This window comes from Myxine glutinosa, chromosome 1 (genome assembly GCF_964187855.1).
Source record: "Myxine glutinosa chromosome 1, kmMyxGlut1.1, whole genome shotgun sequence".
NCBI classification, from domain to species: Eukaryota; Metazoa; Chordata; class Myxini; order Myxiniformes; family Myxinidae; genus Myxine; species Myxine glutinosa.
Genome location: NC_136261.1, coordinates 195533503 through 195558621, shown reverse-complemented (window position 1 = coordinate 195558621; position 25119 = coordinate 195533503). Strand labels below are relative to the sequence as shown.

The window sequence follows — 25119 nt, the reverse complement described above, 5'->3', positions numbered from 1 at the left end:
AAGCTCCTCTTCATGTCATCCATTTAAAGTCTGAGTTGGTGTCAGGACCGGTCACTGTGGGGTTACCAGCCACTCTGTCTGTAGAGGGAATTTCCTTTATTATCGGGAATGATTTGGCCAGGGGTCGAGTTTCTGGTAATCCGATGTTGGTTGAAAAGCCCAGTATGGAAAATAACACAGCACAGTTAGAGCAGGAGATTCCGGGTATCTTTCCATCCTGTGCAGTGACTCGTGCTTTGGGTAGGAAGTGCTCTGAAGAGAAGGAGAAGGAAGTTGATGTGGATTTGGGTTCCATAGAGATATTGGAGGACAAGTCGGGAAGAGATAATAGGAAAGGGAGTGACATCAAGGAACCTAAGGAGAAGGTGGCATCTGGACCAAAAGAGAAAATGGAGTGTCCGTCGGAGACATCTGGGAACGAAGGTGAACAGACGGTGCTTGTCCGAAAGAGGCTTGTTGAAGAACAACACAGAGATTCGGAGCTCCAGAGTTTGATTGGTAAAGCCATTACAGAGGAATAGGCTATGAAGGTACCTGTTGGCTACTTCATGAAAGGGGAAATTTTCTTTTTTTATTTTCTTTCTTTCTTTCTTTGAAATTTTCTTTCTACTTCATGAAAAAAAAAGGGGGAAAAAGGGAGATCACGGCGAGGTCACGTCTTTTCGAAGCTGCTCCATGCGGTCACGCTCTCGAAGCTAAGTGATCTATCACAATCGTGTTTTTGTCGAGACTGTATCTATCTTTCGGTGTGTGTACCTATAGCGTATCTTTTGGAAAATTTTCGGTGCTAATTTTTCGTACATGTATACACAATCGTCGGTTAATGGTATCGAGTATTCTGCGGCCTAGTACTCGTAGGCTTAGACTACCGTACCGTCTCTGACCTTGTGGTTTTTTCTCTCAGCGATTCGTCGAATGCGCTGAAATTATTTTCGTTCTCTGTTTCGTACCAGTCGTTCACCCCGTACCTCCTTGTTTAATATCTGTACTCACAACAAAAAAAAAAAACCCCCAAAAAAATATTTCCTTCCCAGGTCTGATTCGTTTATTTGTTGTTCTTTTTGTTCGTTCGTTCTTCGTTCGCGATCACGCGGCTAGAAATGTATAATCTCTCCCCTGAACAACTATTTTCTCTCATATATTATAACACCCTTTTCTTCTTTTCCTACAAAAGGATGCTTTCGTCTTGCTCACCAAATCTATTCATTCCAAAAAATACATATATAATACCATCTCTTACAGTTCCTCCTTTCTACATTCCCTAAACTATCCAGAACTCCACCCCTCCTCCAGTGTTCTCAAACGTATTTTTGACTCGAAGGTCTCAAACTCATTTTGCAAAAAATGTTCGTTTCCCATGAATCGTACACTTTTCAAAATCCAATCTCACCCCTCCCCTCCAAATCCTCCCCATCACCCATCCCTTTCAAATCTCCCCCCTTGCCCCTTCCCTCCCCTCCCTCCTAAACTCCCCCCACATCCCTCCCCTCCGAGACTCTCCCTCGCTCCTCCCCTCCTAGACTCCCCTCTCACCCCTCCTCCTCAAAGCATCCTCCCTGCTTCTTTCCCCTTCCAACTTTCACCTTCATCTCCCCAAACCTTCTGCCTCGCTCTTCCCCCTCCTCAAATAACACCTCACTGTGCCTCACCCAATCTCCATCAAACCTTTTGTCCGCCCCATTCTTCCCTTTCTCCAAGCTATTCTGAAATCTCTGAAATCTCTGACACACCTTCAACAGCTCTCCCTACCTCTTCCTCCTCTTCCACATCTAACCCTACCCCTCCCCCCCCCTGTTCTGGACCCGATGCTCCCCCTTCCTCTTCATTAACGGTATGGACCTCAAACATCCGGGGCCTTCGCTCAAACTTGACTGACCTCTCCATACAGGTTGCTTCTGACAAACCAGATGTGATCTGCTTAACAGAAACTTTCCTCCTTCATGATGTCTCTGATGCCTTGGTATCTCTCCCAGGTTACTCCCTCCTCCGGTATGATAGACCTGAGCCTCGTCCTGGAGGTGGGGTTGCTATCTTTATAAAAAAAACTCTCTTCCTCACTCGCCCTCCACTGCCCTCTCTCCACCTCACCCCCAGGAATACCTTTGGCTACGGCTTCCCCTTCGCTCCCACCTTTTGTTCATATGTGTGTTGTACCGTCCACCAAACAGCGATGACTCCATCTACATCTCACTGTCTGATAATATGGACCAACTTCTATCTACCCATCCCAACTCTCTCTTCCTCATATGTGGTGATTTCAATTGTCACCATGCCAGTTGGCTGGGTGTGGGTACCTCTCTCACCAGTCATGGCTCTTCAGCAAAGGACTTCTGCGACTCACTGGGACTGACACAATCTGTCAATTTCCCGACTCGGATCTCAGTCAACGGAGCATCTTCTCTTCTGGATTTGGTTATGACAAACTTCCCTGAAAATGTCTGCTGCTCTTCTTCTGCTCCAATCGGCTCATCTGATCATGTGCTTGTCAAAGTGGACATCTCTCTGACCATTCTCAGAGAGCCTCCTCAGCGTCGACAAGTCTGGCATTTCACTCAGGCCAACTGGCACGGTCTTCAAGCAGCCATCAATCATCTGGACTGGTCTCCCATCTCTACCGCCTCTGACATCAACTCATCCTGGGAATTCTTTCAAAGTAAATTGCTCTCTCTCATGCACAGATTTATACCATCTCGTCTTCAGTTGTCATACCCTTCCTCCCGTCCATGGTACACGGAATCTTGTGGTAAGGCTGTTGCCCTGAAACAACTTGCTTTCGTCTCCTGGAAAGCAAATCCAACGGAAGGAAATCTCATTTCCTTTCACAAAGCCCGAAACAAGTGTGTGTCCACCCTCAGGAGAGCCAGGAAACAATATCTCACCATTCTCAAGACCGAACTCTCTTATCTGTCTCCCTCTTCCAAATCCTGGTGGTGTCTGGTCAAATCTGTTTCTGGTGTTTGTTCCCCCTCCATCCCCTCCCTCACCTCAAACGGCTTAACGGCTGACTCCGCACGTGAAAAAGCTGAATGCCTCAACTCTGTGTTTGCCTCTAAATCTTGTGTCCCAAACCCATCCCTCTCTGTACCCACCGTACCCAGTCGTACCCAGCTGCTCCTGGACTCTGTGTCCTTTCCTCCTGAGAAGGTGGAAAAGTTTCTGTCAACCCTCGACTCTGATTCTGCAACTGGTCCTGATGGCATCAGCCCACGGGTCCTAAAATCATGTTCTTCTGCTCTTTCACTCCCTCTTTCTGTTCTCTTCACCCTCTCTTTTGCTCAAGGTCATCTGCCATCTGCTTGGAAATCAGCCAACATCACCGGTTTGCACAAAAAAGGTGCAAAAACAGATCCCAGCAACTACAGACCAATCAGCCTTCTCCCAATTATCAGCAAAGTCATGGAATCCATCATTGCTTCAGATATTAAATCTTTCCTCTTCTCCAATGGCTTGATCTCTGATCATCAATTTGGTTTCAGACCTGGTCACTCTACTCTGGACATGCTGCTTCTGCTTTCTCAACAATGGATGGAGGTCCTCAACGCCAAACAGGAAATTAGAGCTGTCTCCCTTGACATTTCACGTGCCTTCGATACGGTCTGGCACCCTGCTCTGCTCACCAAACTCTCCTCCTTTGGTATCCATGGAAATCTCCACGCATGGCTGGCGGACTTCCTCTCTGGTCGTAGTCAACGTGTGGCCCTGAATGAGTTTCTCTCATCTCCTCTTCCTGTTCAGGCTGGAGTTCCCCAAGGTAGTGTTCTGGGCCCTGTGCTTTTTCTGGTCTTCATCAATGATCTCTCTGACTCTCTTGAAAATCCTCTCTATCTCTTTGCTGACGACTCTACTCTCTGTCGCTCCATTCCTCATCCCTCAGATCGGCAGTCTGCAGCCTCCTCACTCTCTGCAGACCTGGACAAAATCACAGACTGGTCAAACAAGTGGAACATGTCTTTCAATCCTGACAAATCTCACACTCTTACAATGTCTCTCCAAAAGGACCGACTGGACAACCCTCCCATCTACTTTCTCAACAATCCTCTCCAAGAAGTTCTGTCGCTCAAGCTTTTGGGTCTCACTATCTGCCATGATCTTTCTTGGGAAAACCACATTTCCAAGCTGGCCTCCAAAGCCAGTCGCCGACTGGGCATCCTCCGTCGTGCGAAGTCCTTCCTTGGCACACCTGAGCTCCTCACCACATACAAGGCTTTCATCCGCAGCTCAATGGAATACTGTTCCCCCCTCTGGGCTGGTGCTCCTGCCTCACACCTTGCTCGGCTTCACGCTGTTGAGGCCAAAGCTTTCAGAATCATTGGAATCTCCTGCGATGTAGTCAACACCGAGGGCCTTTCACTCACTCACCGCAGGCAGGTTGGTGGTCTTTCTGTCTTCTACCGACTCCTCTCCGGCCTTGCTCCCCCAGCTCTCTCTGTGCTCTGTCCCCCCAATATTCCTTCAGGTCGCACAAGATCTGCCTGCAACCCTCTTATGGTTAAACTGCCAAAGTCTAGGCTCTCTGCTCACCTTCACTCTTTCATTCCCCTTTTCTCCCGCCTCTGGAACAAACTCCCCCACTCCCTTCAATCCCACTCCTCCCTCCAGGTCTTTAAAACAGCTGTTCACCACCATCTCTTATCTTCCTCCATTGAAAACCTTAATCTTTTCTACCCCCGGTAATTCACCCCAGAGTCCTTGCAGTGTTCATATGTTTTATTCCTCTCCCACCTCCCCCCAAGTTCTCCCGATGTCCCTGCTCTCAAATGTTGTGTTTGTGTCCTTCCCCCTCTTCCCCCTCTCTTTTGTGTCCTTCCCCCTCTCTCCCCATCTTGTCTGCCGCTCCCCTTGTTTTTTGTGTTTTGTGTGTCGGTTTGTCTTTTTGTGTGATTAATGTTAGCTCTTTCACGAGCCTCGATCTTGTATACAAAAAAACAAAAAAACAAAAAAAAAATACTCAGGAGAAAATGGAGACCACCGGAGGTGCCAGCAAATGACGAGTAGAAAGTTCATCACCAAATTGTGGTGCCACAGCCATACTGGAAGGAGATATTGAGTTTGGCACATGAGACACCTTTGGCCGGACACCTTGGAGTGAACAAGACATGTGACAGAATTTTGGTACATTTTTTCTGGCCAGGATTGCGATGTGATGTGGCGGAGTTCTGTAAATCTTGCCATTCTTGCCAGCTGGTGGGAAAACCTAATCAGAAAGTCCCATCCGCACCTTTAAAACCAATTCCAGCATTTTGAAGAGCCATTCAGCCGAGTCATTATTGACTGTGTAGGCCCTTTACTTAAAACTAAGGCTGGACATCAGTATTTGCTGACCATCATGTGCACTTCCACGAGGTTCCCAGAAGCAGTGCCTCTTAGAAAAATTACTGCAGCAGTTATTGCGAAGGCCTTGATTAAATTTTTCACTTTGGTTGGCCTACCTAAGGTCACCCAGTCTGATCAGGGTTCCAATTTCATGTCAACGCTTTTTCAGCAAGTGGTGCACCTGTTGGGAGTGGAGCAAGTAAGATCAAGTACTTACCATCCCGAGAGTCAAGGGGCCTTGGAAAGGTTTCACCAGACATTGAAGAATATGATCAGAACGTATTGTTTTGAATGTGACAAGGATTGGAATGAGGGAATACCCTTATTGTTGTTTGCTTCGAGGGAATCTGTTCAGGAGTCATTGGGATTCAGTCCTTTTGAACTTGTGTTTGGACACGTAGTGCGAAGACCATTGAAATTGGTGAAAGAACAGTGGCTACAGGAGGAGTCGCAGTCAACAGTGGTGGAGTATGTGTCAACGGTTAGGCACAGATTGGCAAAGGCTTGTGAAGTTGCGAGAGGAAACTTGAAAGTGACACAGGATAAAATGAAAGTGAGACATGACAAGAAATCTCAGATAATAAATTTCAGCCTTGAGGACCGGGTGTTCGTGTTGCTTCCTGTTCCAGGTCAGCCACTACAGGCTAGGTATTTTGTTCCCTATGCAATCGAAAGGAGGGTTAATGAAACAGATTACGTGGTGACAACTCCCGACCGACGGAAAAAGCGGCAGCTGTGTCATGTCAACCGACTGAAGAAATATTATGAGAGGAAGCCTGTGGAAAAAATGGTTCCTGTCTCACTTGTCGTGCCTGTAGTCGGGGTGCAAGATAATCCAGAGGTTGAGGCCGGGGTGAAGTTTGATAACGTTGATGACCAGGCTTGTCCCAGATTGACGAACACGGAAGTGTTGAGTAATTTAGATGAGAAATTAGGTCATTTGACGAGGGAACAACAAGGACAACTATCCAGCCTAATTTTTGAGTTTGCACATTTGTTCACAGATGTACCTGGTCGTACTGACTTGGTATATCATGATATTGAGGTGGGGGAAGCCACTCTGGTGAAACAACACCCCTATCGGATGAACCCTGTGAAGATGGAGTATCTTCGGAAGGAGGTTCAGTATATGTTGGAGAATGACATCATCGAACCAAGCAGCAGTGAATAGAGCTCACCATGTGTGTTGGTTCCAAAACCCGATGGCAGTGTTCGCTGTTGTATGGATTTAAAACGGGTTAATGCAGTGACCAAGACCGACTCATATCCCATCCCGAGGATTGATGACTGTATTGATAGAATAGGCCCAGCTAAATTTGTAACTAAATTTGACTTGCTGAAAGGGTATTGGCAGATTCCTCTTACTGATAGAGCCAAGGAAATCTCGGCTTTAGTCACACCAAATGGGTTGTATCAGTACAAGGTTCTTCCCTTTGGATTGAAAAACTGGCCTGCTACATTTCAACGGCTGATTAATAAGCTTATTGCAGACCTTGAGGGGGTGGAGGCTTATCTGGATGATGTAATCATCCACACCATGACCATGGAAGATCATATTAAACAAATTCATGCCTTTTTCAAGAAACTGACCAAGGCAGGGTTGACCATCAACTTATCTAAGAGTGAGTTTGTAAAAGCACAGGTGGTGTTCCTAGGCCATGTAGTAGGTCATGGTCAGGTGCAACCGGTGACAGCCAAGATAGAAGCCATTGATCGCTTCCAAGTTCCAAAAGGGAAGGAAGGAGCTTATGAGATTCTTGGGTATGGCTGGTTGGTACCGGCAGTTCTGCAGGAATTTTTCTGATGTGGTAGCCCCTTTAACGAATTTGCTGAGGAAAGAAACCAAGTTTGTTTGGGATGACAAATGCCAGGCTGCCTTTGCCCACGTCAAAGCGATAATAATGAGCTCTCCTGTCCTAGCAGTGCCAGATTTTCAAGAACCTTTCTCAAGTTGGCCATTGATGCAAGTGATGTGGGGGCTGTGGCAGTTCTATTACAGGAAGATGATGATGGCGTGGATCACCCGGTGTGCTACTATTCGAAAAAGTTTAACAAACATCAGGCAAATTATGCCACTGTGGAAAAAGAGACCCTTGCTCTCCTGCTAGCGCTTCAGCATTATGAGGTGTTTCTGGGAACTACTACCTTTCCTATAAAAGTCTTCACTGATCACAACCCCTTAACCTTCATTCAAAAAAATGAAAAATAAAAATCAGAGGTTGATGAGATGGAGTTTGTCTTTGCAGGAGTTCAACTTGGAAATTGAGCATGTAAAGGGCAGGGACAATGTCGTTGCCGATGCTTTATCCAGAGTGAACTAACTTTGAAAATTCCTGGAGGTTGTTTGGAATTTTTGTTGCTTTCTTCTGGGGAATATTAGTTATTGTTGCTCACGTGAGTTGATCAGCCATAGGTTGATTGGTAGTTTTGGGTGAGAGTTTTACTTTTGTTTGTTAAGGAGGGTTTTTGCATGAAAAGAAAGTTTTCACTCTGTTCAAACTTTCTTTCTTGAGGGTGGGGAGTGTTACGGATTCGTCACTTCCGTCTTTGTGGTTTTCATCCACTTGAAGCATTTTTAATTTCATGTATTATTATTGTTGTTACAGTTTGAGTGTGAAATGGAGATAACTGTCTTCAAAGGTAAAAATTAGTGTTTCAAAAGAAAAACGAAATGGATCGGGAGAAACTGGAAGAGGAGGAAGAAGAGGCTGGAGCGGAAAGTGAGATCGGAAAAGAAAGGCCGATCTGCTTCGAGGTGTCGAGTGGACTCTGGTGGACATTGGTCACGAGTGAATATTGGTTTCCCCGGGAAAGGGATTCCTGTGACAGTGTCGTTATTACTGTGGCAGATAAACCTGCGTGACGGGTTTTGCTGTTGGTTCCGAAAGTGAATCATTGTTGGAGAGCAGGTACGCCTCCATTACGGGCCGTCCGCCATTTCACCAGCCATTTCACCTCGCACCAGCCGTTAGCCTGGTTCGTGTGTGTGTCTTGGATTTTGTTGGGGAATTTGTGGGTCTCCGCTTGGGAGCCGCTGCTCGTTCATATCAGCGTCATTGTCTGGTGAACCGAAGGTGTGAATTCCCAGTCGCCTTTTGGGTGAACTTTTACCTGACCGTCGGCCCGACCCCACCCACCCACCCAGCGGCTCTTCGGCAGCGTCGACTGTCGGCCGTCCTGGGTTCAGGTCTCAGTGCGACCTGTTTTCTTGTGATCACCGGAGCGTGGATCGACTTTGGCCTGGTGTCGTGACGATGACTTTGGGGGTGTTACATTTCGCTCACGTGGAGTACCGTGAGTTATTGAGTGAAGAAACTGGTGGTACCATCATAGGAGTTATATGGTGTTTGTTGTGCAATTGAGGTTTTATTGTACTTGTGCAAGTTGTTATTATTGTGTGATATTAATACCATACTGAAGGAGCTGCGCTCCAACGCGAGTCGAAAGAATTGACGTGACCAAAGACGGAATTCGTCCGAGTTGCTTTATTGAAACAAAACAGCTCAGGTATTCTCAAAAGACCGTTTATCGGGCAGCAATATATATACACATTTATGCCGGGGCGTTTGCCCGGGAAAACCGAGACTGGGCATGCCCGGGTGTCAAGGGCGAGTCCTGGAAAGGCGAGTCTGGACATGCCCGGGCGTCCTGGACGCGGCCTGGCAAGTCGAGGCTGGGCGTGCCCGAGCGCTCTGGGCGAGCCCTGGAAAGGCGAGAGCGGGCATGCCCGGGAAAGACGAGACCGGGCGTGCCCGGGAGGTTCGGGCGTGCCCGGGAACAGCGAGTCCGGGCATGCCCAGGAGAGGCGTGTCTGGGCCCGTCCGGACGAGCCCGGCATGGCGATCGCGCCCTGGCCGCCTCCTGGCAGGTGCAAGGCGATTGTGTACATTCAGCGGGAACCGCTACAATACTTTGGTTTTGTAACAATTGATTGGTGTGGTTTCACCATTGGTCATTGGCACACAGAATAGCACATCTTTCTGCCGTGACTCCTTTCGGGGCTCGGAGGTACACCGTGACCGGGGTTTGGGGTGGAGCGCGTAACACACGTATCGGGAGTACATACGACATAGCGATAGTGAACACGATTATTCACACGTTCACGAGTGAACACGTGATTCACGATCACGATTATCACGATCATAGTGTATCGATCATGATTTGATACACAATGGAATAATATTTACCGATATGAACAGTGATGTGGCTTTTATTGAAATTCTAAAGATACTGTTTAGATTTTAATGATTTGCGTGTGATATGATTCAACGGATGTTTATATGAATCGTTTAAAATAAAAAAAGCCTTCAATTTCTGATATTTTGCCATCGCCATATGCAGATTCGCAACGGACTCACGATCGATGTTTCTCGACATGAACGTACCCGTTTGTTTGCGAACGGGTACGTTTTTCATGGAAGTCCTTCACGAACATGCTGTCCATGTCTGACGTGCGACTGAACGTGCTACAGGAATGTGGAATTTATTGGTTTCATGCTTTAGCATTCACCGTATCTGCATTGCCTGTTTGCTTCTGGCCTCCCACCCGTGCGTAGCACGGGTATTTCTCTAGTAATTGATAATATGAGCATATTGTATCAATGTGAAAGGTTATTTGTATTTGTGAAATATCTTCATAAAACAGAACTGTTGTACATCTCGTAATACATTTTTACAACTGTATATTTCACTGCATTTCGGTGAAAATAAACTATAAATGTTGCTTTATTATCGAACTTTAAATTGATCAATTAATTACCAGTTTTTGTTGATATTTCACAACGTATATAATGATACTCCTCGATTGCAGAGTGCTTGTCACACTCAAACACTTTAAGTAGGTACGCATCAGGTTCTTTGTGTAACAACTTGGCATCAGACTGGCATGCAATTTATCAGTCACTTCAGCTACTTAAGTGGTAATTCCTGGTTCCACTCCCTCATTATGGTCTTATGAAGTTTGATCTATGGTTCTGGGTTTATTTTCATCAACTTTTTACTCATTACATGTCAAGGAGTTTCTATCGTTTGTAAATTTGAGCTGTGTGTGTGTGTGTGTGTGTGTGTGTGTGTGTGTGTGTGTGTGTGTGTGTGTGTGCCGTTGATTGTTATCTTCATAATTTGGGTTTAAAAGGTAGAACGGAGTCCTCCCAGGACTCGAAGTATCCACCCCTGCTTCAGTGAAGGATTGCGATTCATGGGCTAAGTTGTGATGTTCTTTATCATTCCCGTTGCTCTAACTATCATTGGTACCATTTCGTTGCTCTTCAGCTTCCAAGATCTTTTCACTTCCATAGGTAGATCCAAGGCGGCGCTCCCCCCCCCCCCCCCCCTTCACCGAGAAATCCCCACTCACATAAAAAACGATCGTGTTTCACATGTAATGAGGTGTTTATAACCTAAGATGTGGTCTCGCAATGTGGGAAAGGAAACTCTCGTGCAATGAATTTTTCTAAAGATTTCCACTGTAAAGACAATATATAATGAGGTAGATAGGTCTACCTAATATTGCATAGCGTTTCAAAAAATTTAGATGTAAAATGTGCAACAATTACTTTTAAGAAAATGCTTAAAGTGTTTAATTATGTTTACGTTTTTGAAGTTTATCAACACATGTCAAAAATCCGGATCTGTTAGTTACTAAACCTTGTTGAAAAAGATGGATATCAATTCGGAACATTATTTTTGGTATACTTTCTATTATGGTCATTTTAATTACTCAATTAAACAACAATAATAACACAACAACAACAACAACAATGGCGGAAGTGGAACAATGTAGTTCGTCAAAAAGGGTGAAAATTTAAAAGAGGATTCACAGTTTTTTCAAAAAAAGACATTTAAAGGACCATGGTAAGAAATAGTTAAAGCTTTCAAAGCTTTCATCCACAGCTCAATGGAACACTGCTCTCCTCTCTGGGCTGGTGCTCCTGCCTCACACCTAGCTCGGCTTCACGCTGTTGAAACCAAAGCATTCAGAATCATTGGAATCTCCCGCGATGAAGCTAACTCCGAGGGCCTTTCACTCACTCACCGCAGGCAGGTTGGTGATCTTTCTGTCTTCTACCGAATCCTCTCCGGCCTTGCCCCCCCCAGCTCTCTCTGTTCTCTGTCCCCCAAATATTCCTACAGGTTGCAAAAGATCTGCCAGCAACCCTCTTATGGTTAAACTGCCAAAATCTAGGCTCTCTTCTCACCTTCAATCTTTCATTCCTCTTTTCTCCTGCCTCTGGAACAAACTCCTCCACTCCCTTCAATCCCACTCCTCCCTCCAGGTCTTTAAAACAGCTGTTCACCACCATCTCTTATCTTCCCCCATCCAAAACCTTGATCTTTTCTACCCCCGCTAATTCACCCCAGATCCACATTTTTTGAAATTCCAACTTCTTTCCTGGAAGTCCTTGCAGTGTCCCTATGTTTTATACCTCTCCCACCTCCCCCCAAGCCCTCTCCCTCCCACAGATCTCTCGATGTCCCTGCTCTCAAATGTTGTGTTTGTGTCCTTCCCCCTCTCTCCCCATCTTTTCTACCGCTCCCATTATTTTGCGTTTTTTGTGTCGGTTTGACTTTTTGTGTGATTAATGTTAGCTCTTTCACGAGCCTCGATCTTGTATCCAAAAAAATAAAATAATGCATTGGTGTGTGTATCACACCAGGTGTTTGTGTTTGTGTGTTATCAGATGGATGGGTGAAAATATATTCATAATTCATTTTCCCCTCTGTAAGAGCAATAGCTGGGCAGATAAGTAAACAATCGTTCAAATGGTAATACAAGCAACAAAATTGGCATGAATAGTCTCCTTGGGTTAATTGTTAAGGAAAACGTATTGGTCACTTGAAAATCCAAGATGGCCACCATTCTTTCATGATGGCCACCAATGATGGAATGCATTCATGTTTTATTTATAAAAATTGATACAGTTATCCGACTTTAAAGATGCAAGTGTGGATTTATATCTTTTTCCGTATGTAGACACTGATTTTGCAAATGCTTTCTCTCTAAGATATCTCATTCAATAAATTTTTGTCGCTTTCATGAAAACATGTCATGGGGTTTTGATCGTTTTATCTAGACTACGGTTATGCAATCACCAACATCTTGCATGTATAATACTCTTGTGTCAATTGTTATGTTATGTGAGTTCGGGCATGTACACCTGCATGGTGATGTGCAGCTGAGACCAAAGCGATAGTACTTGCATCTTCCCCGGCATTCAGTGTTGCATCCACATTTCGTCAGTTCTTGGCAACTTTTCGCAATTTGTGAAAGTATTCCAACACGTATGCCATCTTTCTTCCTGTTGCACCCATTCCCAGTCTGCAGGACTCTCAATTTCTGGCTGGCACACTTTGAACTGACTCCAAATGCATCATGCCTGGTAGGCAGCATGCTTGGAATGTTGCAGAAGTGCAGCTTTCGTCGGTCGAATTGATTCATATGATCGCTGCTTTCAGGCAAAGAGTTCCAGTCAGGTGTCATTAACGCATGTAGCAGTGCTTGATCTGCTATACATTGTCACCACAAAATGTTCCAATTTTCTCAAGATCATCATCTCCCACCATTGAGTTTTTGGAAGACATTTGAGACCTTTACAAACACATTTCATGTTTGCCATGCTGATTTATTTATTTTACCTCGTAAATCAGACACAATGTCGCAACCACTGAAGGCATGGAAAAAGAGGATTTGGCTTGTCTTGTCAGGGCCAATTGTTTAATTGACGTCATGTATTCGTATCCATCTCGAACTAGATCCTCGACCAAAGGAGATCCACAGCTTTTGAAGACCGACCTCCTGCAGGGATGGAGAAGTAGATATTAAAATGACTCGGACATCTGTATACTTTGCCTTGATCATGAGTACCTTGATACCCTCCTATAATGTATGCCTGGCATGTACAAATATGTGAGTATCTGCTTCTTCATGTGTACAGGGAGCCATACCATTCAAGCTGATCATTTGATTGCTGAGGGCATCTTCTTCACTTGTCATGATGGTGCTTTCTGAATGCATCTCAGCTATTTTATCGGCAAGGAAATGGAAGAGTTCGGTCTTGTTTTAGTCATCTCGCAGCTGCCAGTTGTTCAGTGTCTTGTTGGTCCTTGTCCCTTTCTTCTGACTCTCTGCCCTTGCTTTGATCTCATTTCAGGCTGCATGGCAGGTACACATCAAAAACAATGTCTGTTTTGTTGAACTTGGCAGAGTATGCTTATCTCGTGGGCAGGATGTCGTGACTGACATAATCATCAAATGTATTTGATGTACGGGGTGGTAAAGTATGCACCAATACTGGACCATCAATGACGATTCCATCTGCCTCTGGCTTAGTGGCTGGTGTCATCACCAGGGCTTGGATGTCATCACAGAGTTGAGATTTCTGACATGTGTAAAGCTTCCCATTGTCACTCAAAGAGGGAGTAACTGGCTGGTTCTCATGTGAAATAATTCACTTAAAATCACACTGTCTGCTCTGACATGAAATGAAAAGCTGAGAGAAGAGACGGCTCAGTCTTCCTTCAGTTCCATTTGCTTGAGGTCTACGCTGGAAATGGGTTCTTGTTTATAGAAGACAATCTTCTTCTTCATGGGCTGATAAAAGAGGCAATCATTTTCACTTTCCTGTCCCTTTATGAATTCCTGAAACTGACCTTTGCCTCTCTCGTAGTGTGTGCCAGTCATATTAGCAACACTAGGATGGGCAATATCCTTGGTGTCTAATGTGTGCAGGTCATGTGACTCTTCTTGGAAAGGATTACCCATATCCTTCATTACTCTTGTCAGCTTGCCTACTCAAAGAATAATCTTTGACTTCGCTCTGTTTGGTCATGGTGGCTGATACTTCCTGTTGGAACTTTAGCTCTTGATGCTATCTCGTACTCTGCAACCAGGTGACTCACTTCAGGGCCAGCCATCATCCACTTTCTCTAAGTGCTGATGGATTGTCAGTCACTCTGATTGCTCCACCGTCACCTTTGATGTGCGCATTTGCTTGTTTGTGAGCTTGATCGATGGCCATTGGTGAAAACTCTCAGCCTGATTTATGCACAGAGAATTTTCTATCCTGAAACTCCCTAGCCAGCTGTGAATGGTGTTGCTCAAGGGACTTCATATCTCTGAGGTGAATGGGAAGCCACCGTGCATAGTTCGCATTGTTGTTGGTGAAAATGTAAGGTATCTGTACAGATATTGTCTCACAGTAAAGTGCGAAGTTGGAAGCTCTGAATTACCTGATCAGTGTGAGAATGGCCAGCTTCATTGCCAGTATAAGGTACCAGAAATGAAATTCTGGACCTTGAAGTTTGCATCTGTTTCACCAATCTTCAAAATGTATCACTGGATAAGACTTCAGTGTCCTCACTACAGTAATCGGTGTGTGTGACGATTTCTGAGCTTGTAGAGACTGCATGCTGCTATCTGGTGAGCTTGGCGTGTCTTATAGTAACACTTGAAGTGGACAAGAATGGTTCTGCGGTTCCAGATGAGGCCACTCCTGCTTCAGCGATTGCACTTGGCCATCCACTGTTTTGGAGCAAGGTTCTAATCGAACTCAGTGCAACAATCTCGATGTGCAAATTCTGGATTTCTCTTCTGTGATGCATGATGACTATGTTCGGCTGACAGTGTCATCGATTTCTTCAGTAAGGCACTCTTTCTCCAGCCATTCAATCTCTGGTGTTAGATGAGGTGTCAGAAAGCCATGACCTGGCAAAGAGACTGGGAACTTTGATTTCTTCAGCGAGGCACTCTTTCTCCAACCATTCAAACTCTGGTGTTAGATGAGGTGTCAGAAAGCCAGGACCTAGCAAAGACAGACTTGGAACTTGAGCAGGTGGGGGATTGGGGTTCCTCTTTGCGAAATATGCTGGTGGAATGTTGGTGAAGGAGTCAGGAAGTTCTGGAACTGTCTTCACCTTACCATACTGTTATTTGGAATGGTTCCAGCATTTCACCTTCATTGTCATAGCTCGGGTGCTGGAATATCGAAATGCTGGTGCCATGAAATGATATGCTGGCTGTTGTTTCTGTTGGGTTGTGGTCAATGTTGTCCATTGTATATGTCGTGAACAACCCTTTTCTCAAAGTTGGTGAGCATACCACTCCATTTTCGCCATATTTGGTGATCACGGAATCTCCAAACTGCACAGAGATTTCTAGAAACTCTGTCATAGGAAATGCTAACACCGTTGTCATTCAGCATTTCTACCAGATATCTGGTTTTTGTAAAGATGGATAAACCCATGTATACAGGGAAAACTGGGTCTCACGATTCTTGGAATGCCTGTTGGTTACTGCTCCTTCTTTGGATTTTGCATAGCAGTTGTACTGCAGCAAATGTGCCATAGCTAAATCCGTTTTTGATGCACGAAATGTTAGCTGTGATTTTAATGTCAGCTCCATGTTCAATCATGCACACAAACTGAAGTGCTGGTGGAATGGCTTCTTCAACACGTCCTTCATAGAAGCTTCCATCAAACTTGGACTTGTGGTCAGGCATGTGGTTGTGCAAGATTTTGGCAGCTTTGGTGTAATCTGAAGCTTTGGAAAGAACAAGTGATGCAAAGAACTGGAAGAAGCTTTGGAAAGAACAAAGCCTACAACTTTGCGGAAGGCAAGAAGTACATCCCGTCCTTTTTGCTGAGCTTCTAGCTCAGGCATTTATGCCATAAGCTGGTCATTCGGCCTCATTGAATTGACATCTGGCGATTCTACTTCCAGTTGTTCAAGTCACTGCAACCAGGTGAATCTGGTTGCATCTTCCCCCGACATCTTCCCCAACCTCCGTACAGTTTAACCAGATCCGTAAGTCTGAATATTCCAGGAGTGGTATCGTCACTAATATGTGTTGTCTCAGCAATATTGGTGACAACCCCAGAAAATACAAGCGTGTAGATTTCTTTGCCAGGCAATAATTGAGTTTGCTGCTCGTGGCTTGGGATCTTAAGATGAACCCTTTCTCAATTATACAATCCTACCAGGCAAGCAGGATGGTACTTCAGCTCCTGTGCCACAGCATCCCCACCACTCAGTTTTGTGAGGAGTCTTCCATCGCTGAGATTACTCGCGCATTCCTTTATTACATGATTGAGTTGCATGGCCATGGCTTTTCTCAATGAAGATACTGGAGCTGCTTTCTCACAAAAGCATTCAGATGGTTGTTAACTACTTCCTTGTACTTTACTGCTGCTCTCATGTGAGCTACTTTCACTGGAAGACTCTTTTCCTTGCTCTTTGCAGCTTGGTATTGTTTAACATCAGTCTACAGCTTTTGTGATATTTTGCCTCATTTCTTCTCAATGTTTCTTCCATACCACCACCATCATCGAGTCTAGCTGGATCAAGCATGATTGGTAGAGCGTTTGACAGCATTAAATAGTGGAATGTTTGTTGCAATCTTGCTAAAGGTAGCCATCCTGCTCTGTACTGTTTGAGGTTGGAGGTGATGGAAGACTTTCAGTCTTATTCATTTGACAAAGGAAACATTTACCCCAATTGTTTTGCCATTCATTTGGGATGCAACTCAGTTCAAGCATCTTCTCTACACCTATCCCAATCGTTCATCCAGTGTCATTGAAGTCCCGTGCGATCATCATCTGTACACCATCCGGATAATGAAAGGCCCGACATCCTTGGCTCGGCTCTGCTTCGCTGGCACATCCTATCGCATGAGGTGCGGCTATCTAACCGAATGGGGTGGATTATATAGCATATGGGACACTAAATAATTGCTAAATGTTAAGTACAACTTAATTAGTTGATATTGAATGCCATGCTGAGTTACACAGCAGTGATGTTAGCAGTGTACACTGGTAGTGCATTAACATTCACTCTTTTTCATCTTTGACGTCTTGCTACAACTTCTGGTTTGTTGACTTTATTCCCTGTTAAGCATTGCTAAACGAAAACCATATATCATTCCGATGACTTTGTGCTATTGATTTGCATGAAGACCACACACTTTGCATGTCTGGAAGTATAAACAGTAAATTCCTGATCACTGATGACACATATTTTCATCGAAAAAACTCCATAAATAATGGAAAAGTGTGTTTTAAATAATGAAAACATCCTCTGTCCACCTTTTCGCGGAGGTAGCTACAAAACTACTCTTTTTGCATCACTTGCCATCTATTGATGACATAGGCTGTAACAGCCAGGGCCAATTAATACATTTGGAATTTAGTGTTGTGATACCAGCCTGAAGGCCTGTCTTTACTTGCTTGAAATATGTCATGAAATGTTTGTCCAAAACTGAGTGCAAGCGTAGATATTGCCAGCTTAACATCTCTAAAGAGTAGTGTGCTTTGATGCAATGTCCTGCCTGAACAGTACCATGGTGACAGTTTGTAGTCTGATCTCATTTGCATGGGAATCAAAACCAGACTTTGCCCTCTTCCACAGAGATACCCTGATAGTCCAATGTTAACTGCAGTCTTTAAAGATAGGTTAAAATGAATTGTACATTTTGTTATTCTGTACTGAAAATAGTACTGGAATAAGCAAAAAGAAAAGGTTTATCTTAACCCTTTATATTTTGAGCAAATAAATTAACTGACGGAATGCTTCTATCGCTGCCAGCACATGTGCAACTTTCCGCAAAGAGATCATTGACATCGCAGGCTTCCCCTTACCACTTCAATTCTGTAGCATGCCACTGATGTATTTTTAGTGGTTGTGGGCTGTTCTACTTTCTTTATAACATTTGGAGGATGGTATTGCATTACTTGACCATTATGATACTCGATTAAATGTATCTTGATTAAAATGAATTCAATACATGGAACCACATCATCAATGAGGAAACCTAACATCTTCATTTTTTCTGCAAAGTGTATATTTACAGGCCAGCCGCTTTTCAGCAATTCAACATCTTATTTCAACCATTCACATGAGTCACACAGTTTGGCTTTATAGTTTGGGGGGGGGGGGGGGAGTGAGGGAGACGGTGAGGGAGGGAGGGAGGCGGGAAAATGAGGAATGTTTCACTTCTAATCAGTAAAACACTAAATAGGGTCAGTATTAAACTATATATAACTAGAAGGGACTTGCAGAACATCGGCAGAATGTAAAATGTGACTTCATGTCCTCAACTCTCCCCTCCACCCCCCTCCACTATCACAAACCGCAAGTCATCAGCCCACCCCATCTCTCTGCCTCCCAACCCCAAGTCCTCAACCTCTGTCTCCCAACCCCAAGCCCTCAACCTCTGTCTCCAAACCCCAAGTCCTCAACCTCTGTCTCCAAACCCCAAGTCCTCAACCTCCGTCTCCAAACCCCAAATCCTCAACCTCCATCTCCAAACCCCAAGTCCTCAACCTTCGTCTCCCAACCCCAAGTCCTCAACCTCCGTCTCCGAACCCCAAGCCCTCAACCTCTGTCTCCAAACCCCAAGTCCTCAACCTCTGTCTCCAAACCCCAAGTCCTCAACCTCTGCCTCCAAAACCCCGAGTCCTCAACCTCCGTCTCCAAACCCCAAGTCCTCAACCTCTGTCTCCAAGCCCCAAGTCCTCAACTTTGTCTCCAAACCCCAAGTCCTCAACTTTGTCTCCAAACCCCAAGTCCTCAACCTCTGTCTCCAAACCCCAAGTCCTCAACCTCCGTCTCCAAACCCCAAGTCCTCAACCTCCGTCTCCAAACCCCAAGTCCTCAACCTCCGTCTCCAAACCCCAAGTCCTCAACCTCCATCTCCAAACCCCAAGTCCTCAACCTCTGTCTCCAAACCCCAAGTCCTCAACCTCTGTCTCCAAACCCCAAGTCCTCAACCTCTGCCTCCGAAACCCCAAGTCCTCAACCTCCGTCTCCAAACCCCAAGTCCTCAACCTCTGTCTCCAAACCCCAAGTCCTCAACCTCTGTCTCCAAACCCCAAGTCCTCAACTTTGTCTCCAAACCCCAAGTCCTCAACTTTGTCTCCAAACCCCAAGTCCTCAACCACCGTCTCCAAACCCCAAGTCCTCAACCTCCGTCTCCAAGCCCCAAGTCCTCAACCTCCGTCTCCAAACACCAAGTCCTCAACCTCCGTCTCCAAACCCCAAGTCATCAACCTCCGTCTCCAAACCCCAAGTCGTCAACCTCCGTCTCCAAACCCCAAGTCCTCAACCTCCGTCTCCAAACCCCAAGTCCTCAACCTCCATCTCCAAACCCCAAGTCCTCAACCTCCGTCTCCAAACCCCAAGTCCTCAACCTCCGTCTCCAAACCCCAAGTCCTCAACCTCCGTCTCCAAACCCCAAGTCCTCAACCTCCGTCTCCAAACCCCACGTCATCAACCTCCGTCTCCAAACCCCAAGTCCTCAACCTCCGTCTCCCAACCCCAAGTCCTCAATCTCTGGAAAAGAATAACCCGAGTTTGAAGCAAAAACATTTCCACTGCCTATGTGCATCTGTTATATACACAAAGAATTAAGTTAAGCACCCCCCCGTTTTTTTACAACCTCGCACATTACAAGTTTGTTGTCGTCAAAACAGTGTAATATACCCATGATATTGCTATATTTTCTGGAGAAGTGATATTATGGTCACATAAAAACATAACAATCATGCCGTTTTCAATATTTTATTCTGAATAATTTTAAGGTGAAATTTTTTGGGAATTTTAGGCATATTTTCACCTCAATTTAAGTATGGAGCTATAGGTCCATCACGGACAGTGTGGATGACGTTTATGTTTTCTAACGTACAGTCATTGTTCTGAGAAGACCTCTAGCGATCTTTGCGTCAATAACGTGTGTAGGACCCACGTGATCGGATCACTGACTCAACCCTACGTCTCATAGACCCTGTAAGCCGTCGTATGCGTTGCTGTGGCAGGTTGTTCCATTCCCGATGTAATGCACGTTCCAATTCATCCAGATTGGCTATTGGAGGGACCATCTTCGCAATTTGTCGTCCCAACATGTCCCAAACGTGCTCGAGGGGGTTCAGGTCAGGACTGTACGCAGGCCAGGGGATGGTTGTCACAGCACCTTGCTCCATCCGATCACGTGGGTCCTACACACGTTATTGACGCAAAGATCGCTAGAGGTCTTCTCAGAACAATGACTGTACGTTAGAAAACATAAACGTCATCCACACTGTCCGTGATGGACCTATAGCTCCATACTTAAATTGAGGTGAAAATATGCCTAAAATTCCCAAAAAATTTCACCTTAAATTATTCAGAATAAAATATTGAAAACGGCATGATTGTTATGTTTTTATGTGACCATAATATCACTTCTCCAGAAAATATAGCAATATCATGGGTATATTACACTGTTTTGACGACAACAAACTTGTAATGTGCGAGGTTGTAAAAAAACGGGGGGGGTGCTTAACTTAATTCTTTGTGTATATAATGCGAGCCGTATTGTCTGTCCATGTATTTGTCTGTCTCCCGTTTATGGCGGCTGATTCCTGCACTGCTTTTGAAAATCTGCGCATGCAAAACTCAACATTCAACAAGAAGAAAAGCATGGTGTCAAACAAGATACATTTTACATTTGTAAATACAACATGGAATCACAGTTTGTTTAACAGTGTGTTAAGATACGACTTGAGGATTACCACAAAGTTGAACAAACCATGTAAGCATTGTTGATAACAGTATTCCGATACTGATAGTCCTTGAAAAGAGAATGCAATACAGTACAGGGCTATCCTTTAATTAAAGAAAAACCTCCATTTAGCATTGTGACATAAAACTAACATTTTTTTTTTTTTTTTTTTGTATACAAGATCGAGGCTCGTGAAAGAGCGAACATTAATCACACAGAAAGACAAACAGACACATAAAACAAATAACATCGGGAGCGGTAGACAAGATGGGGAGAGAGGGGGAAGGACACAAACACAACATTTGAGAGCAGGGACCGAGAGACATGGAGACATCGAGAGATCTGTGGGAGGGAGAGGGCTTTGGGGGGGAAGCATGTGAAGGGGGGGAGGCATGTGAAGGTTAATAATACTTCAAGGATGTGCAAAATAAACTTTAATTTAATACTCGGTGGACTTGATGATGTAGTTAGTTACAGCGTCCGATGATGTTTCTGGGGAACCGAGTGACGGCTGCACAACGGATGTTAATTGGCTGAGCAAACCAATGTTACACGACGTACCCTATTGTCGAGCATATACCAATCGAATCTTGGGCTAATTACCCCATAGACACAGGGCCATAGGGTGGATATCTATTTTTTATTTTGATTTCATGACCTGAACCTAGGGATTTGGCAAGAAGGGTGTGGGATGAAGCCTTATGACCTCCAAAACATCTTGTTTTTTTTCACAAGCGATATCGTGGTACATTACTGAGAACCGCTGCCCCAAAACACCAGTATACACCAATTGTATGTTACATTTGAAATACCCATTTACACAGTAAAAAAACAACACAAACTATATGATGTCATGTTCACATTGGTCTTGGCAGCAATATTTATTAATTCAGACCCCCAAAAGTAGTAAAAATGTTGTTTTAACGACTTGGTAAAATAACATGCTGTTGATGCATTTATCAGAAAGTCATGTTTTTGGACCTTAAAACCTGCATAATTTAAAATTTTTGTGCAATATTTGTGATTGGTGTTGCTACTACGATCCATGGTGGTTTACCAATGCTATTTTGAAACTGTTAATAGGTCCAATAAGTGTGTAAGGGGTGATATTTTAACCCATCAAAGACAATTACGCGGCATACAAGCGAACCAGTGCGCATTGACGTCATGATAAACTCGAGATGGGCTAGAGAAGCTCCACCGTCTCAATGTATGAACTCCAGAAGCGAAATGTTGGTTTGGTGTCACTTGCTTCTAAGAATTTGTCAAAGGAGGTTTTGAAGTCTTTGAACTTGTCACTGTTGAGAATGACATGGTAGTTTGGATGTGGGAAAGCTTCAGCTAAGTTTGACAAAAGTTCCTTCACTCTACCCGCTTCATGTTCTGGAATAGATTCAAAATATGCATCCAGGAGCATCTGCTGCATCGCGTCTGACATCAGCTTATGGGCTCAAACTGCCCTGTTGTAATGCTTGCCGCTGAACACTCCATTCACAGACCCCACTGCAACAATCTCTGACTCAACCAGGATGTCTTGGAGACCACCATCTCGAAATCTCTTTCCAATACAGCCAAGAAAGGACATTGCAGTGTGGAATGCCCCAAGTCGAATTACCAGTCTCTTCATGAACTGTGCATTCTTCCATCTAATGAGCTGTGCCTTGCAATAGATGGCTTGGTCAACGACAATGACGACTGCTTCCAACTGTAACTTGTCGGCGATCTGAACACTTCTCTGCAGTATTGTTAGTACCGTATTCATTTCAGTCGGAGTGGCATCAATGACAGGGAGATACCCTATCACGCTCTTTGGTGGAACTTCAACACAAGACAGTAGTTGGTTGAATCCTGTCCAAGATGGCAGAGTCCCGTCAATGTTGTACTTGGTGATGTGGTATGCTAGGTCTATCGTCTTAGGGTGCTGGAGTAATGGGAAGTACGTTGCTCGATCCAATGGAACGCTGGTTGCGAATGGAGCGGGTCCTTCGTTTTTCCCTCCATAATCTGTGGCAAGGTTCACTGCAGGTGGCTGCATCGATCTCTCCCGCGTCCTCTTAACTGTAGTGACTGGTGCTGGTTGTACTACTTCATGGGATTGACTTGGTCGCTGTATTATAATCCCATTGGTATTGTGCGTTGTTCCGCGCCCAGACAATGTCTCCTCCCCGAAGTCATTATTGTCCCATACGAGTGTGACATGCTTGCCCACCTGAATGATTGATGGAAGAGCATCCTCTCCACGATGTAGTTCTTGGTTAGCCAGTGCAGTGTCATGATTTAAGACGACAGAGTTTGAGACGCAGTAACCAAACCCGTTCAGTAGGCTGATTAATTGGGCTGAATCTGAGAGATGACGTACTGTCATTGCAAGTGACAAATGTTTGGGCATCTGTTTCCTTCCCTTTGATTGGAGGTATATGATGTCCTGTGCAATTGTGAGAATTCTTCTATGTATTGTAGATTCTATCTTTACAAACTCATCAGAATCAGGTTCGTCTGACACTCCCACCATCCATGCAATAAAGTTATAGAGACAGGCAGGTACAATTGCTTCTGCGGCATTTGTTGTCAGGTGCTCAGAGGTTGGGGGCCATGGCATATTTGGCTTGATCTCATCTATTGCATTTCTCAATTGTAGCGCAGTGAAGTAGTGTTCTCTAAGGTTATTCTCAGTATACCCAGGTTGCTTTGGTGGGGTTGGTTCAGAGTCGGATGTTTGTTCTGTCCCTGTTGTGTCATCACCTGAACCATGCATGGTTTCTTGCAACACTTTCTTTTCTTCAACCAGCACTTCAGTGGAGATGTCATTAACATACACAAGGTGTCCTTGGCAGCGCATATACGGGGTTAGAAAGCATAGTTGTGGAAATGTTTTCATCAGTCTTGTCTTGAGAAAGCCACTTTTGTAGTTTGATTCTATTCCGTGTGTTGCTTTGATTTGTTTCATGAACATGTCATTAAGTCGTTTCAGTCTGTAGATTTCCTTGTTGTCTATTATAAGATCCTTGACTGTTGCACAAAATAATGTGTATGCTTCTGAGTAGTTGGAGTCTCCTTGTTGCTCTGCATTAGGTGTTGTTGCTAGCTTGCCTAAATATTGGGTATACTCCTTGTAGCAGCGACCATGGTATTTTACCTCTATCGCAACACAATCGCGGTCTTGAATTTGAAGCAGCCGGTTTGTATTGTTGTTGTCTTTAGCGGCTTGCTGCAGTCTTGGTGCCTCAATTGTTGAGCACCTTGTTAGAGGCTCTTTTCTTCGGCCCCTTTTGCCTGTATTGATTGTTCTCTCTTTCTGACAAAGGATGCATATATTAGGTAACACATATTGGGATCTGGCTGAACATTTGGGCTTGCCTAAGCTGGAGCGTAGAGCACGTTTCTTGACTGGTTGTGGGCCTTTATGCACCTTGTCAATGTTGACGTTGATGTCATTGCACGTTGAAGCTGCAATAAATACACATAAAAGAAAACAATTAAAATTATGTGAGTTAAAAATGTCTAGACCTCAAGTCATGGTTAGCCCGACTAGATTCCCTCCCCCCCACCCCCCCCCCCCTTCCTCAGACTTCCTTTTAAAAATTTATTTGTTTCACCTCGGCCCTACCTCCTTGCATAAATATTGGACAGTTCCTTCAATTCAAAATCGTTCGACTACACACAAAATCATTTTACATATACCTCACAAAAAAAAAATCAAACTAAGTTTTGAAGCATTGTCATGATTTATTATTCAAGTTATTCAACCTACCAGTATTGGCTGCATTTTCTTCTCTCTTTTTCATGCTGCTTTGCACCCTGCTCACTCGTTGTTTATCGGTAAATCGTGAATAACACACTTGATGAAACGCTGCATCATGCGGTATAGCTATAGCAGGTATTGTTACCATACTGTTGCCACGTTCGCCGAATTCGTCAGCGTGGTTCTTCACGAAATTTCTCGCAATTTCAGCTTGATCACCTTCTAAATTCTGCCACGTAAGAACAAATTGCAAATATCGCGGCCATGTTATATCACTAAAAGGTATTAAACTTGATCTTTTGGCCGGAGAAATGCACATATAACAGCGTTTCTCGCTCCCACCCTCGTCACCGTCGCTGCTACTGGAGGCCGCCATTTTGTTTACTCGCAGCCGGAAGCCCAGACATCGTTCGTAGCGCGAATAAGCGCGATCCTCATTGGTCAATACATCGAAATGCGTTCGAGGCTAAACGGAGATTTTGGAAATAAAATTATAAATTTCAACATTATATTACAGACTAACGTACCAGAATC

The 25119-nt window shown here is 44.5% G+C and overlaps 1 protein-coding gene across 3 annotated transcripts in view; it reads left to right on the top strand.

Moving 5' to 3' along the window:
- LOC137419106 (uncharacterized) overlaps positions 1-25119 on the top strand; it is a 118706-nt gene that overhangs the window by 7022 nt on the left and 86565 nt on the right. The gene's annotated exons all lie outside the window — the stretch shown is intronic.